Source organism: Capra hircus, chromosome 5 (genome assembly GCF_001704415.2).
Source record: "Capra hircus breed San Clemente chromosome 5, ASM170441v1, whole genome shotgun sequence".
In the NCBI taxonomy this organism is placed as follows: Eukaryota; Metazoa; Chordata; class Mammalia; order Artiodactyla; family Bovidae; genus Capra; species Capra hircus.
The window spans coordinates 60,350,309-60,367,599 of record NC_030812.1 but is presented as its reverse complement, the minus strand read 5'-3'; the positions used below and the strand labels follow the sequence as shown (position 1 = coordinate 60,367,599).

The 17,291-nt window shown below is 36.7% G+C and overlaps 1 long non-coding RNA gene across 1 annotated transcript; it reads right to left on the bottom strand.

The window, feature by feature from the left end:
- On the bottom strand, window positions 1,619-10,715 carry LOC108636130. The gene is made up of 2 exons (XR_001918154.1): window positions 10,378-10,715; window positions 1,619-1,832 (listed from the first exon to the last, which is right to left on the bottom strand). It is a non-coding gene; the product is annotated as an uncharacterized LOC108636130 (long non-coding RNA).

Below are 17,291 nucleotides of genomic sequence, written 5' to 3'. Positions count from 1 at the left end.
CAGACTTCAAGAGCTTGCAGATGAAGTAGGAGAAGCTCAAGTTAGAACTGTCTTGTGAATGGGGAATATGCAGCAGATGAAGCCACAATAGAATGGAAGCTTGAAATTTCTAGTAAATAAATAGTAAATAATACTCACTTTTTTCTTTATCTTTATCAAGGGTCATAAAAATTACACACATGGAATTCTTCAAGGCTACAAAACTCCTCCCTGAGAATGTCAAGCTCTTCTGGAAATGGCATCCACTCTTCCTCTGAGGCACAACAATTACCTTGTAGACTAGCATTCAATTCCATGTAACAGCCATTTATCCAGAATCTTTACTGAGAAGGAGTTGCGCTCATCAGAATGAGAAGCACCATCACCATCTTGAAGAATAAAAGCATAAAGCAGCTCTCATAGCACATAGCCCTCCACGGCCACTTACAGAGCCACTCTCAAACAGCCTCGGTCCACAATGCAGCAACATGGTGAAATATAAATTACAGCCTTAACACTGCTTCTCAGAGTCAAGCACTTGAAACTAAATGACATTTTTGAAAATTAACTAAATTTATTTTGTGCCTACCTTTTGATCCTACAAGTCCTTTCCTAAAAACAAATTCTACAGAAATAAAAGAACCAAAAAGAGGCCCCAATACTTAACAACCATGCATGTTTAAGTAGGTTTTCTTTACCTCTCCAAGCTCAGTGTGGTAATTTGGAAACTGTGGATAATAATAGTACTTGCCTCACAGGCATGTGGGTATGATATCTGGAATGTGGGAAATGGCCAAGAAACACTAGTGGGTGTTATAATCCTTATTTTACAGAGGAAGAAATGGTGTTTCAAAGATGCTAAACAATTGGTCCAAGGTTACAGTAGGTCTGGGATTGGATCTAATTTGATTTGCTTCCAAAGTCTCTACCCTTCCTGCCTTAAAGGCTGCTGCCTAACTTAGAGCCCTGAAGTGAACAAGAAGAGGAGACATCAGCTGAGAAGATCCTCTGCGTGCCATCCTGATAATTATTCTAGGAAGCCTGCATTCCAATACACCGTTCTTCCAAAATACTGGAACATTAGACTCTCAGAAACAATTCAAGGTCCTCAAATCATGGAGCACTAAACTAAAACGTAAAAAGGATCAAAACCATGGCTGGTCAATATAGCCTAAAAAATAAACATACACCTGAAAACTCTGACACTCATAGATTACTGGAAAGATGTGGATTCACTACAGGTGCAAGGAAAAAGGCTCTGTGCTCTTGGACATGGATGGGACACTCTAATTTCAATTTCATCTTTACATATTTCCAAATGAAACATAAAATGCAGCCTTTGCCCTTAGAAGCATCATCCATCAAAACACTTCGGCTACTTTATTGGGGGAAAGAATTGTATGATGATGAGCAAGCTGCGCTGAAGTTAAATTAAGTGTGAGCATGCGGGAGATAGACCAAAGAGGCGTGTCAACCCCTGAAAGAATGAATAAGGTGAGAATGTCCACACTCAAACGCATTTACTTTGAGAAGTGTGATGTTAAAATTACATTTGGAGAAGACAGTAAGACATCATGATGCAGCAAGTGAAAATGAGACTGAGAACAGTGAATCTCTAACTCAGCACAAACTTGATCTCTTTTTCCTAAACACTTTCTTTCATTTCTTCTGGTTCACAAATTTAACCATTTTCCATATTCCCAGATGTAGGATTCTTTGACCTTCTCAAGTTTTTTGTTTTTTCCATTTGTTTCATTTTTCTTCAAATGGTGTGAGCCCAAATGTATAGTTTTAGGCTAGATAGACTGTCTCTAAGTCTCTAATCTTCTCTGATCTTCATGTTCCAAATTGTCCTGAGAGAAAATGAGAGAAATTCTACTGAGGAATTTTTCAACCATAACTACATTGCATGGAGTTCAAAAGTTTCTACTGCAAACAGCTATTAGGATGAAATACAGCTCAGAGCAGACAGCAGTGAGAGGAGTTCCTTATTCGGGCAGTGAAGAAATTTATAAGTCACAGGGAGGTGTGTCATGTGTCTGCTCTTGTTACCTGTTTAGACAGGTAGATGGTGAACCTTGCTTCCTGAAGACACTGAGAATCGAGAATTGCTACATGCTAGAGAGGATGCTCCTTTCTAGTCTCCAAGTGGGTCTCATTAAGTATCTTTCTGTCTGATCTTTCGCATGATGAGTATCTATTATAAGTCCATCCACACACTAGGATCCCCAAGAGAAACAGTTCTTTGCTGCCCTCCCAGAAACCCTTAAAAAAAGGACATCTGTCTTCCCCTGCTTAGTGGCTGCCACACCCTATCCATAGGAAATTCTGGTGGGATTGGAGTGTGTTTTTTTCCTCCCCAATTCTTTCCTTTCCTGAGAAAACAGAAACGGTCAAGGTTCTTCTATGTCTACAAAATATATACTCCTCAAGATGAAAGAATAATTATTATTGGGTTTTTCAACACAGTTCTCAATGCAACTAAGGATAAACATTTCAAGGCTTGTTAAGTTTAAAAAATTTTTGTCTGACTAGTCTTTGGCTTTGGAAGATGAGAATCAATATACAAGCAAAACTGTTGGTTTTTCTTAAAATCTTAAAAATTTGTATTCCAGATAGGAACTAAAATTGAACCTATCCCCAAGCTCTTTGCTTAATGTTAGGTTTTATTTGGAGTAGTGTTTTAATTTTATTGTGGGTGAATGGGTGTGATATTTCTGTCAAGAGAGCAAAACTATGGGCAGGGCTTTAAACAACCAGAGATGCTATGAAAGACAGCTTTGAAAAGTTTTCCATTTTAGAGATTATGTTAGCTTGACTTCTCAAGATAGCAAGGAAGTTGAAGTATTTAAAAAGGAAACAAACTTCAATTTACATGTCTGTCCAAATTTTGGAAGAATAGGATGAAGTGCAAATAAGGCAATGGTAAATTCCACCAATCCTCACATACATATTCTATTATAAATAATTGAGTAAAGTAAGGCTTTTAAAAGGTTCGGACAGTTGAATTAATTGACTAACCATGCAACACACTTGATATTTTAAAATCTTCATGGAAGGAAAGTTTTTTGCTGATGAAATCATTAAAAATTATAAAATCTATTTTCAAGAAGTTAGCCTTTATTCTAAATGCTCTCATTATTGTTCTCACAACAAATAATCTGAAACAATCTTCTGAACCCAAAAGCTATATTTGATTGTTAAAACTGTTTTCCACCTGTGAGAAAATAGCTTCTCCCTTCACAGTACTGAAGCATGATAACTAGGAGTAATTTTATTATATTATCCAATTAGTTCTTTAGAGTTCTTTTTCTCTTTCCAATTATACTATAGTTGATGAGAGAAAGATCATATTTTCTCCTTTTATAAAATCCTCTACAGTGCCTTTAGCAACACTGGTCAGACAAGATAATTAAGGGGGAAAAAGCCAATTGAATAATTGAGTAAATAAATGATTTGAATTCTTCCCAAATTTATGGCATAATTATGATTATTGAGTAAAAGAGAGACTGATTTAGTTAGGAAGATCATATGTTATACCAACCTTCACTCAACCTGGAATTGGAAATAAAATGCCCTAAACCAGTAGAAATCCAAAACTTTAAAAATATTTTGTTTGCAGTAAAGAATCACAAATTCTTCGCCACATGTACTGATATTCCCTAATGTATTTATTTAATACAAGTATTAATGTATTTAATACATATATTAATAAATGTATTTATTTAATGTATTTAAATAAAAATTTAAAGAGATAACTGTCTAGAGGTGGTTAAAATGTTCATAAATATTAGAAATTCAATAAGCAACGAGGTGAACTGAAATGTATTGGATTGCATTGCATTGCACTGAATTTGCAGGATTAAAGTACAATGAAGACTAAACTCAGGACTCAAATCTTTCTAGCACTTTGAAATCACCAGCCCTAAAAATTAAAAAAACACAGATCTCAATCTTTAAGATGGCACGCTTCCTGTTTACACAGATAATTCCATTCTTATACCATTTTTTCTACTTGTCAAAACTATTTCCCTGGACTGCAAATAAGCACGTCAGGTGGGTGACAAGGTATGTTTCACATTTCCATTATGTAATTATACATACTTCTTGGTGACTTTCTTGTCACTTGCAAGTTATACCATTCTTTTTGTTTTTAAAAAATTAAAATTAAAAGCTGCTAACATGAAACTATTTTTGTAAATGTCACCAAATAGAATTTCCTCTAAAGATCAACAGCATCATCACACAATATGCCTAAAAATGGAACGGTATTATTCGTGTGTCACTTAGAACCTTTTACATATTAAGTCCACAGCCAACAACGAAACAGAGGACTTAAGGAACTTTTCTAAACAAATCTTCTGACCAAAATGAGTTATTAACTTAGCATATTTAAAAATACCTTCTCTTTGTTTGTCCATTCAGACTGATACGTAATATCCCCAAATTTACACAGTCCAAATTCAAGAGTGATCTAAAGGTCTTACCTGAGTGGTAACAAAACAACCAGTTAACTTAGAGAAAAAAAATCTTCAAAGGACTCAACTGATTGAAATTGCATGGAGAAAACTGGGTGATTAAATATCTCCCTTTCCAACTGCATGTGGTGTGTTCTTATGGCAAATCATAGGGACTAAATATTGTTCTCCATTGTGCACCCAGGTGGCAGCGAGATACCAACAATTACACACTGTAGCTGAGTGCCAAGGTTCATGCCTGAAATTAGTGTCAAAATGAAAGGACCAAAGAAAGTTAGGGTTAAAAGGGAGGCAAGCTCATCCTCTGCATTTTACCAAGAGCAACACAGCATGAGATAAACAGATAAGCGTTTGGAACAGTTTCATATTTGGAACTCTTACTGACAGTTCAGCTGCTACTATTACAATACTGACTGCAGTAATGTTTCTTGTTTCTTAAGAGCAGGATAAAGCTAAAAGCCTCATGGCCCAAGCTGCATCCTCACTTATCTCAATTAGCTTGCAGGGATGCCCAAAGAATGGGGCTGCTTCAGCAGAGGACCTCCATATAAATTAGAGGGTGCACAACGGCTAGCATGTTTACTGGTTCAGGGAGCAACCTTTCCAACTTGCTTCACCCAAGAAAATTAATACATGTTATGTATGTATCAGGTAATAATAACACCTTCTTGAAGTAAGCCCTATATTCATATCCAGACACGCAAGTCATGACTCTTAGTCAGTAAAATAGCTCCATGGCAGAGGTCAGATATAGTAGTTGCTTTAAGAAATATCCACCTGTATTTTCCTATGAAGTATACTTCCTAACTTAAGCAGTTGAGTTTGAGAATCTGTAAAAATACAGACATAGCTATTTTCCTTGAGAGTTCAAGGCTACGCTTTTTAATACAATTGAGTAAAAACATAAATAAGATTAACCAGAAGAGCTGCTCGTTGATATAGAGATTTGTGCGAGGATTTTGAATGCTGAATTTGAATTTTACTAAAAAAAAAAAAATCCAACAGGAAGTAGTAACTAATAAAGCTTTATGTTGGTTAAGCGACTGGCTATGTTGTGGTGGGGAGGGGGTGGGGAAAAAAGGCAGGGCCAGCAACTTCTGTATTGTGAGCCTTAATAGTGATGAAAACACGTATGAACAGAACACAATTGTATTTTCCCTTAGAAACATCAGAAAGTTCATTATGTATCTCATGGATATATATTGATACAAGTGACAGTTTATTCTCAGAAGAAGCAAAAATACATGAAAGTAAAGCTTGTTGTGTATAGCTATATAACCCTTAACAGGCTCCCCAACCCTTATTAAATATTTAAAGTTCTTTGAATGCCCTGGGCTATAAATTTGGAAATATTATTTTGTTTTTCCCTGTGAACTTTCTGTCTGTTGTCCATCTCTCCCTCCTTGGTCTCTCTTCCCTATATCCCCACCTCAAATGTATATTAGCTGCATGATCTATGCCAGGCCCTGTAATGGGCAGTGGGGCCCCTGCTTCCAAGACTTCCACTCTTAGCTTTTCTACTTTCTGATTTTACTGAGGAATCTCTGAATTCTTTGCCAACATGTCAATTGGGCATATCTATAAACAGTGAAGTGACTAGAATACAGGAAATATGTAAGATGTTACCCAGCCACAAGTCACTTTACTTATTACAAATGCCACATGTCAAATGATCAGCACAGATAAAAGAATTTTAGGATTTCATTTCTAAGACAGGCTTCATAGCAACCATGGGCTTTGACCCAAACATTGAAGGATGGGAGGCACTGAAAAAGCAGCAGAAAGTGCTTCAGGTGCAGTAATGATCAGAGAAAATGCAAGGCAAACTTTGTGGGGGCAATGAGCAGATCAACCTTCCAGCGTAGAAAACTGGCTAGAAATAGACAATGACACAATTGAAAAAGGAAAAAAAAAAAAAAAGACTGAAGTTAAATGGTGAGATTTCTGAATAAGTTTTGAAATTTTAAAATGTTATTCTATTGGTTCTGGGGAATCTGTAGATGCAAAGGGAAGTAACATAATGAAAGTATCAAAGTGCTTTGTGATACAAAGTGCCCTCTGTTCTAAGGGCAGAGGTTTGCCTGTTATAGACACTTCTGTTTTCTAAACATCTTGAGCAGCCAAGGCCATCATAAATGCTCAGTAATATTTGCTTAGTGACTAGAAGAATGAGTAGAGCCTGAAAGACCTAGGGTTTAAGTCATCTTGGCTGCTTACTAGCTTGGTGGCCCCCAGGCAGTTACTTCTTAAAGCCTCATTTTCCTCATCTGCAAGGAGGGTCAATGATGCTACCATGCTCATAATGTAATTGAAAGAACAAAGGTAAAGAGCTTAGGAAATTGACTGGCAAATGGATAAAAAAGTTAGCCACTAATAATTAGAATTAGAGGTCCCTTAAAATAGAATCGGAGGCATTGGAAGAAAGCAAAAAAAGTGATAAAACCAACTTGTTTGCTGCGTCGTGGGCCTGAATATCAATAAGATAGCTTATTAAAACTCACTGTGACTGTTTTGCCAATATATTCTTCTAAACTGGTATATATGCCTAGAATTTACTTTAAGCCATGTAAAGAAGAGGCAAGAGAAACACAAGTTCCAAAATGATATGGATTGTGATGTGATTGATCGATGATGCATGAATAATTGGTGAGCTTGCTATCATCTGCAAAATCAGGCAAATAATGAATATTGAATCAATGGAGAATATTAAATTAAGAGCTACAAAGATTTAGGGTAGGCCCTGAATCAGTGTTGGTGGAATGAATGAATGAATATTTTCTAAATCCTTTTGGAAAGATATTGCTATAATTTACTAGATACCTATGTTTCAAACTTCTAGCAAACTGAATTTGCCTTCAAACATTTCCTAAAAATCCAATACTTTTAAAGATGTCTGTAGTAAATTATGTTAAAACCCTTGAGATTGTGATGGTTAACTCTACACCATATGTTCCTGACCACGGTAAGCCACCTTGTCTTCCTTTCTCTAAGGACACTCCTAGCCTTATGGTATATTTTAGTCTTTACTTTTGAACTGTAAACTCAATTGTCAGAAAAATGGAGGAAATTCAAGGATTTATGAATCATTGTGATTAAATAATGCCAAACAACATTAAGAATACAAATAATGGCTTAGAGACATAATTAAAAATGGAAAAAGGTTCTGTTTACTATATGGTGTAGGATCATAAAGTCCAAAGCCTTTAGAAGGACTTGGGGCCATTATGAGTGTATATAGGCCATTTTTTTTTTATTAAAAAATTATAAACACCATTAAGCAAATTACAATTTTCACATTTTAAAATCTGAACAAATTTTAAATGTTTCAGTTAATTATTAGTGAGTGCTAGAGTATACAATTCAGGTTTTTGGAAAAACTTTTATTTTCTCTAATCATCCTGGTATAATTTAAACAGAAGTATTTGACTGTTGGCTGCGCAATTTAAAATCTGCTGTTGGATCTTGGAGGTGATTAATCAGTAGATAAAACCTTACCATGTGTCCTCGTCACCATGCTTGGATAGTAAGTTGGGGCAAACCCATTAGCTGTCTAAAAGGCCCCCTCCCTTCCCAGTTCTTTCTCTATAATAAATGTTCCTGCTGATGGTCAGTGTAATTTGAGGTTTGTCACCTGGCAAACTATTTTGTGGAAAATAAACTCACGTAGCTGAAGGAAAGATTTTATTGAATTATACAAGTAACTTGCCACTACTGGGAAAATCCTATATCCTAAAATCAACCCCTTGAACAACATCCCAAGGCCAGCTCAAATCTTTCAGCACTTTATACACAATTTCCAATAAAACAAGTTTGATGTTTTCTTTTTTTTCTTTTTTTCTTTTTTACCCCAAACCCAGATAAATAGTTCAGACAAATACCTTCAAAGTCAATACAACTTTCTAGGTGACAGAATAATGTTACACCAAAAAGACAAAAGCCAAAACTGTAGGATGCAGAAAGCAACTAAGAGGAACCTATAACCCTGCAACACTGGTGTGTTGAAAGGAATATTAATTACAAGAAGAAACCAAACTTGGGAAAATTCAATAAACACATTAGAAGAGGATAATAATCTGATACTAGAGCATAATTTTAACTTTATTTTAAAAAATGTACTTACGGCATGTTAATTCAGCAATAATATTATATTCTGACTTTATTCACTACAATCAAGTAAAATTACATAAATTTTTTCTAATTAGCATTTAGAACAATGCAATTTGAAAGCTAATGGCTTTGTGTAACATACACAGAAAAACTGATTTAAGGATTTCATTTTGACTTAACACTAAAATTGATCTAATGTGTCACAACTCCAGTTCTCAAAAGATTTCTTTAAAATCCATATGCTTAACTTAACTCGTGTCTACATCTCCTGAAAGAATTGAGGTGCAAAGATGTTTCTGGTAATATTAGGTGCAATCAATATAAATTTATATATCTGCACTTACCAATTCGATAGAGATATAATAACTGCGTATTTTACACATATTTTTTATTTGTTAGCACATTTAAAATTTTTAAAAAATACATGATATCTGGAAACAAAATCAAATCAATTTTGTGATAGTGGCTAGTAACAATATTTATTCCTTCTCTTTTCTCAGCCTTCCCTGACTTATATGAATGACTTTTTTCCTCTTTAAACCACAAACTATCATATGTAATATTTAATATGTACCTTTAAGATACACCTACATATTGTAAGGAAGTACCAAATTAAAATGGGAGGAATCGGGAAATACTATTTTGTCTCAAGAGTTTAGTACAATTGCTTCAGCTGAGATAAATTCATGAAGACATTTCTAAAATACTTCTACATAAGGATAAAATGATCTCTATGTAAGAAACAATCACCAGCCAACGTTACTATCACCAGAAAATTGTAAGCTAGAATGAGCAATAAAAACATTGTATTTGGAATGAGATATTAGACAATAGCTATTAAAATATTTTACTCAATTTCTATTACACCTTAAAATGAAAGTCATCAAAATGTCATTACAGGCCTGTTCCCCAGATTCTTCAGAGACTGAATTTAATCATTTCAGGAAATTGAGCGCTATTCGACATTCACTTAAATCTTTTGAAATAACAGTAAAGCAAAACACAATGTGAAATTTATAAGACATTTTATATTAAAATATGTCCATATACACACATACATACATACCACATCCTGGGGAATATGTGCCTTCAGATACCTGGAATTCAATATTCCTCGTGAAATTAACCACTCATACAATGCATTACCTTCAAGAAGACCTAAGTAAGAAACCCAAGTTAAGAAGCCACAATTAAGCTTTGCAAAACCTCACTCTTATTAAAGCGCTAAAGAAGCAGTTAAGTAAAAATATCTTCAAAGCTCAATTTTTCTTAAATTACCTCCACCAAAATTATTGCCTGTACAACAGAACATAGAACTTTTAACTGCTGTTCAACTAAAGAGCTAGACATTAGTTGAATTAGTCCAATTACAGTAATAAAGGCATCCTTGTGTGTATTTTCAGAAAACTAACACACTTTGAAGAATTTTTAAGCTGTAAGAGACCATCCATATTACCAAATCCTGTTTTCTCTAACCAGTTCTAGAAATAAAGTCTACATAAAACAGATAAAGATTATTTTAATTGACCCTCAAAATGACCATTTTCTCTAAAATATAAAAATCTACTTATTCTCAAGGCTGAAAGTAAACATACAAAGTGTCTGATTGTTTTTTGTTAATAAAACCTAGGCAATCTTTAGCAAATGACTAACAATAAAATTCCCTAAGATAGTTTCTTCTTTTAACCTTTTATGTTTAGACCAAGGGTTTAAATTTTAAACGCTCATTTAGAAAGCAGTTTTCTAATGTTACTGGTAAGAAGTACACGGAAACGGTTTGAAAATTGCACTTTAAAAAATGTTTAATTTTTACCTTTCAATTCCAGGAGGATGCCACTTCTTATGGAACCCATTTTTCCTGGAGATACTCAGTGTTGGCCGATTTAGAATAAAAAGCATTAGCATATCACTATTAAAAGAGAAAACTACACTACAAAGCCGCAATCTCTCTTGGAAGGAATCAGACGGCAGTTATAAGCCATAAATGCCTTTCCTGATACCTTTTTGTTATTATCATCTTATTAGCAGACCGTGTGCTCCCCGCAGCATCAATTAATCAGTTTTTAAGGAACGGGAAATGCACGCAGGCTCATCTGCTAAGCAAGGGCTGTATCCTCCACAGCCTCTTTAATCACCAAGGCTCCTTTTAACAAGGTTCTAGAATGCAAGGACGTCCGGGGACCATTAAGTAAGCATGGAGGCAGAACGTTCCTAGGAGCCACCAATAATGGATACAACTTTCCCTCAAAGAGCCGGCATGAAACTGAAGGCAACCCAGTCGCAGCACACCCGCCTGTCTATACCTCAGCTCTTCGTGGCAGTTGCCAAGCGGAGGCCAACCCCATCGTAGAAACTACTCCTGACTTCTTAGTGCCCCAGCAGAATCCTGGCATCTGAAGGCCTGTTTCATAAGCAGCCCCAACTAAAAAGAAAGGAAAGAAACGGAAGGTTTACCCTCTCATCCTCCGTCCACCTACAGCCGCATCATCCGAATCAGGAATTAGACAAGAAAATGAATGCCAATTTCCTCCACTTTGCTCCAAGTTTCCGAGGCCCCTCCACAATAAAAGATAGCTGAGTGTGGAGGCTGCCTTGTTCCATACCATTAACTCAGAACAAAACATATTTTTAGTGGGACAGCAGTGTTTACTTGTAAGAACTGATGAATGGTTCGCCACCATTTATCACTTGCAGACAAAGACGTTCAGCCACAATTTTGGACATAAATCAAGGTACATGCTCCTCAATAAAAAAAAAAAAAAATACTGCTTAAGTCCCCAAAACCACAGAGATTGAGGTCAGACTGGCCATAGCAACCAAGAACAGGACTTGGGTCTCTAGAAGGACCTAGCAACCGATAAATGAGTTCAGATCTCTTTTCATCTCCACTGGTGTGAAAGCCAAAATTAAAAAGATTAGATCACCCTGCACCCATTACAAAAGGCGCCACAATGAAAAAGTCATTTCCAGCCTTTGAATCACATCAAATAAATAACATTCATCCCTGCTATAATGAACAACTTTCAAAGTAAATTGAATCTCCATAGTACTGCTTTCCCTGGCTGCACAGTATTTACATAACAATATATCACAGGAAGCTCAGAATGGGTCTTGTAAATGGGGAACTCGGGATAAAAAGCATCTTTAGCCCCGATTACTGTATACTCAGACTGCTTTCCAATTCCCCTCTTTTAAACAATGTGTTGTATCAGGAACACAAGCAATGTTTTTAAATTGTGGGAAATGAAAGTTTTTGGTACATTTTTAAATGCCTGGACTCACCCATTTTGTGGGGCACCAAGAATGTAGAAATCACTTAACCTCCTAAATCCATGCCCTGGATTCATTTTTGTGACAAAGAATTCTCATCTCTGTATACACTCGCTTCTTTGTTCATGCCAGCAGTTTTTACCCCATCTCCTGAATTTTTCTCTATTACTAAAGATGAAAGCAATTTGCAGATTTTCTTAGCATCTGTCTCATTCATTATTTGTCATTTCCTCGAAAGTATAAGGTATTCTCCATTGTCATAACAATGATATCTGTTAAGTTTTAGCAATAACTCCACAGAAAATATTCATCTTCCACAGTCTAATTTTGACAAAATTTCTCCAGGTCATTAACAACAACAACAAAATTAAGGACAAAAATCTCTAAATACTTAAGCTTCCATAAACTACTGTACAATTCAAATATTTCAAATGGAGTACATTCAAAAAAGAGAGTTAAATCTATGTTAAAAATATATCCGCATAATCCTATCTTTCTGTAACAGCTCACGTAGGCATTACTCTTTGAACTCCACAGGGAATCTCATTAATTTTTAAAACTCTCTGACCTCAGTACAGTTGAGTGTAAAAATAATTACAAATTAAGAATGAGAGAGCATCCTTGAATTCTACATGGCCATATGTTCTATGTTATCTAAAACATTGCTAACTATCATCAAACAGCATTTTTTTCCAGATATGAATTTAAACAGCATGATAAATGTCACCAGACAGACATTAAAAAGCAACTCACCCTTCCGCCCAGCCCCGCTCACACCTCACCTCCGATGATTCTAGTAACACAAAGCTCTGAGAACACAGGTTTGCAGGCAAGTGACAGCAGATGATACTCTCAGACAAATATTTCCCTATCGAGACTCCTGCTTTCTAGCTCAATGTCTCTCTCAGCCACAAGGATGCAAAATACAAGAACTGGGGCATAAATATTTTCTTACCTGAAACTTGTCAGAAGGACGGTCCTTGGGTCCTTGTCATTGTCAACTCTGATGCCCCCTCTCTCGCTGTCGTAGAAATTGGCTCCACTGTGTTTATTGCCGTGTGCCTCAGTTACAGCTGTGGCACTCATCTGCCTGCATACAACCTATGAGGAGAAATGAGAGAGAGAGTAAGAGAGAGGGAGGGAGTGGATGTGTGTGCGTGTGTGTGTGTGTGTGTGTGTGTGTGTGTGTGTGAGAGAGAGAGAGAGAGAGAGAGACTGCTGACTTGAGACTAAGAACCTGAAACCTCCGGCCAAGACAAGCCTGAATAAAAATGATCAAAGCTCTGCCCTTCATCAGGAGAGCAGACAGATATTTTTTTCTCCTCCACTGAAAAGTGGAACTGTCATTGGGGATTCTCACCAGGAAAGTGCAGAGGCAGACCGTCTCCAGAGTGTCAGCGCTGCCCAGCAGTCCGTGCAGAATACAGGTACCTATTGTTCCAGAGACAGATATGTAGCCAGCCAGTCAGACTCTGACAGATCTCAGCAAACCAGTGAGCCTGCCTTCATTTTAACTCCTTATTTACTAGTGCTTTTTGGTCAAATGCAAAGGTCTTCTCCTCACCCATGAGAGAGAAACGGAGATGATGCAGATGAGCTCTGTGGCAGGAACTAACCCTGTACCTTTTACAAAGAAGGACTTTTTACCACTATTATTGAAATGCTGGATTTGAAGCAACTATCTTATTTTTTCTGGGAAGAAATGAAGCATTAGATTATATGGGGAAGACTTAGTGAGTAAAAGAAAAATCTTGGCACCCAAGATGAACAGAACAGCCAGTCTTAAAAGGAGGGGAGCAATTGTGGCTCTGGAAAGCAGCCTATAATATGAAGGGGGTTACCTGAGCCAAAGGGGTCCCAACATTTTGCAGAGGGGTGTGGCACATGAAGTCCCTTCTGCACAAAAAGCTGCTCAGGAGACCTCTGTTTTCCTAGGGGTTGGAGTCTTTCTGGTCCAGAAAGACTAGACATTTGGAGACCCCATTAGACATCTCAAGCAACCCCCAAACATCTCCCCTCCTCAAAGCCTCACCATTGTCCTAATTATGCCCAAGGCAGTAAAACAAAATTAAGGAAGCTCAGAGAAAAATAACCTGGGCTCTATTTCCCCTGATGGATCCTGAGATCCAGGGAGTACCTCTGATTCTCTAAATTCCTGGACCTTCTAGATGACAGTGGGTTTCTAAACTTTATCTTCTGTATCAACTGAATAATTTTATTCTGCAAAGTGAAAGAAGGCAAAATCCCTTGCATTTGATTGTTTAGCACTATTAGAAGGCAGGTAATAGAAAAACAAAAGAAAAAGTAGCTTCTCACTGAATTAAAATAAGAGATAGACTTATGCACGCTGCAAAGCCTTAATCCACAAGCACTTTGGACTTTTTTCCAGAAAGAACACTAATTTTATTAAGTGTTCACATTTACGCAAGAAACAGTGTGCATATTCTGATATAGTAAGTGTGCCGCCGAGTCTATAAAATGGCTATGAAATTCCTTGGTAAGACCCACATTCAAGCATCACTTTACAAAGCCAGAGGGGGAAATACTCTTTGAAATACTCAAAGCTATAGGGGGAGGTTAAAGCATGCAAGGCTGTTAATGGTAATGAGATATGCTATACATATTTACGTGCTGCCCAGCAGCTTCTTCTAAATACCTAGGGTTGTTTTATTTTTTAAGAACTAAATAAGAGATTGCATCATGATGTTTCAAGACTTTTTAAAAAAGGGGGGGAAATAAAAAAGACCCAACAAATGCAGTTCCCTCCTTTCACACTGTCTCACAGCCTAAACGGCAGCATTTTGAAACCAGTTCAAGTTATGCCACTTTACCTAGAACTCTGTGCAATTAACACAGAACTCTTTTAGAAGTCAAAATTGCCCGATGTGGTGACTTCTGGAAGTCTACCTCTTGTATGGTCTTCAGGGAGAGCTTCTATTATGCTCAGAAGGGAAAGGATGTCAAGACGTTACCTGAACAGGGAGGAAAAGTATGCGAGGTCTCTTACGAAACTCATCTTCACCTATGAGACAGCAACAAAGCAAGAGAATCCTGTAGCCTGTTTTCGCTAGGTGGAAGAAACAGATATTTTTCAAACCCATTTTAAAGAACACACATATCTTTGTAAGCTTAAGGGATAATCCAATTTATCACGACTGTCTTAATAGCAAAATAGCAGAAGGCCATTCAGTGAAAGAAAGATAGATGATAGGTACACATACAGAACAGAACTGGATCACAGAGGAGGTGACAGCTAGCAGGCAAGGCTCCCACGACTGCCTCTAATGCAGCAGTTTAAAAGGGGCATCTAAGCTCTGCTCCTGAGCATGTGATAAGACTTAGGTGTAAGTACATTTAATTAGAGCATTACCCAGGCCCCATCCAGATGTCATTATCTTTTCTGGTGGTTTTTTTTTTTTTTTTTTTTCTCTTTTGATCTTCTGTCCAACTTCTGTTGTCTTCAAAAAACCAAGCTTGGTGTGCCAAACAGATTTTAAATATTCAGCTCTTACCATGTTTGAATATTGACAGTTCTCACAGTCGGGGTCCATTATTTTCTGGAAGCATGTGCAGAGGGTTATCAACATTAATGAGAGTCATGTGCACATGAAAATAAAAAAACCCGAGGATGCACTCCTGCAAAGTGTGTGTGCGTATAAATGGAAATTAGTATCTCAGCAAGGTATACATTTTTGTTGTTGTTCTTTTGTGAGTGAGGGAAAAGATCACTTTTTTTCTCAATAAAGTTCTTTGTGAAAACTCTACTAGGATGACTGTCCCTAGAACACCCCTGAAGCCTATTACACAGTCCTAAGGTTATAATTCACACTTCAGTCCCCAATTTGCCAAATAATTCATGTCAAGCAGAAGTCCAACATAAAGTGCCAACTGTTTCTTGAAAGGAAAGGGGAAAAAACTGTTTCATGTACTGGGTTTTTGAGGAATAAACCCATGAGGTGAGGGGCACCACTCATTAACAGTAGCAAGGGGTAGGCTAATTCCCCTGGTACTCGGATCCGTCTCTCTCTCTTTTCATCCGGAGACGTGAAATTAGGCTTCCCAGAAGAAATGTGAAAGGAAAACAGAATATCTTCATTATATTACAGAATAGTCCAATTTTTATAATTTACCCCCAGGACTTGCTACAGACACATTCAGTTACTCATTCACACAATAAACCTCATGCTGGTAGAACTTCTAAGTGACTCTCCGGGAACATCGCAGGTAACCAGACTCCAGCAAAGTTAAAAATAGTCTCCCCATCAAATTAAATATTATCTAACCTCTCCACACAGTTATTTAAATATACAGAAGATCACCTCTGTGCATAATCTATAAATGGCTTGGATTACATATTAAAATTCTAATTAAAAGTTTTTGTCTTATCTCACTTGGCCGATGTGAGATTAGAGAGTAAATTCTGGTTCAGAGTGAAAGCTCAGGTGGACTTGAGATTTCTAACAGCTGCAAGTTGGCAATACATGGCAGTGTCACGAAGTATTTCTAATAGGAAGGAAAAAATACAAAACTATGAACAACTTCAGAAGCCACCTTTAGATCCTGGGTATTTAGTGCCATAAAGAGATTTCCCGTGGATGTATTCCACAGAACTTTACTTTCTTGAGAGTTGGAGAGACACAAAATTTCTCTCCTGTGAGAGGAAAGTATTGCCATATTCAAAACCAATATCTTAAAAATTCGATCATGCAACTGGCTGACTAGAAAACACATGGTGGAATATATAAATTCTCTTCTCAACATTTAAGATCCAGGATGGGATAAATGCTACTTACGTTTCTATTTAACTCACTAAGTGAAAACTCTGTTTCTAGGAGCACTGTTGTGAAAAGTTAATGAAAATTTGTTGGAAAATATTAGAGACTACTTTACACCACCCAAATGCCAGCAGTATTTAACAGTTCAGCCATTTGGTAATTAATAGAAGGAAAAGTATGCATTTTCCCCTAAAAATCCTCTCACTGCAGCAGAATAATACATATTATATAGAGTTTCCATAATCAACTTTCTGATATAGAGTTTAAATTAGGGAAACATTTTGTTTCAGAAAAGCTCCATGATATATTTTACTCATTAATTAGTAAGCAACTGGATATTTGGATAAAAGGGAAAAGTATACTGTTTTCCTTATTCTCCAGAGCTGTTGGAAGTCACGTCTGAGAACATAGGCGGAGACAACAAAATGCTAATATTTTGAATAGTAACAAAGGGAAAGCATTTGCATTGTTCCTTGTGTAAAGGAAACAATATGTTTTCCATGTTTCCATAAACGTTCTCCTTAAGTGGTCTCAGACTTACAGCGCAATGAGAAAAAAAAATTAACAGAGCTGATTGATGAGAGTTGATACTCAACACAAAAACATTGTGAAGAAGTTGGGAAACTCCCAGAGGAAATTAGGCAGAAAAGTTGGTCAAGATTTCCTCACATTTATTTTGTAC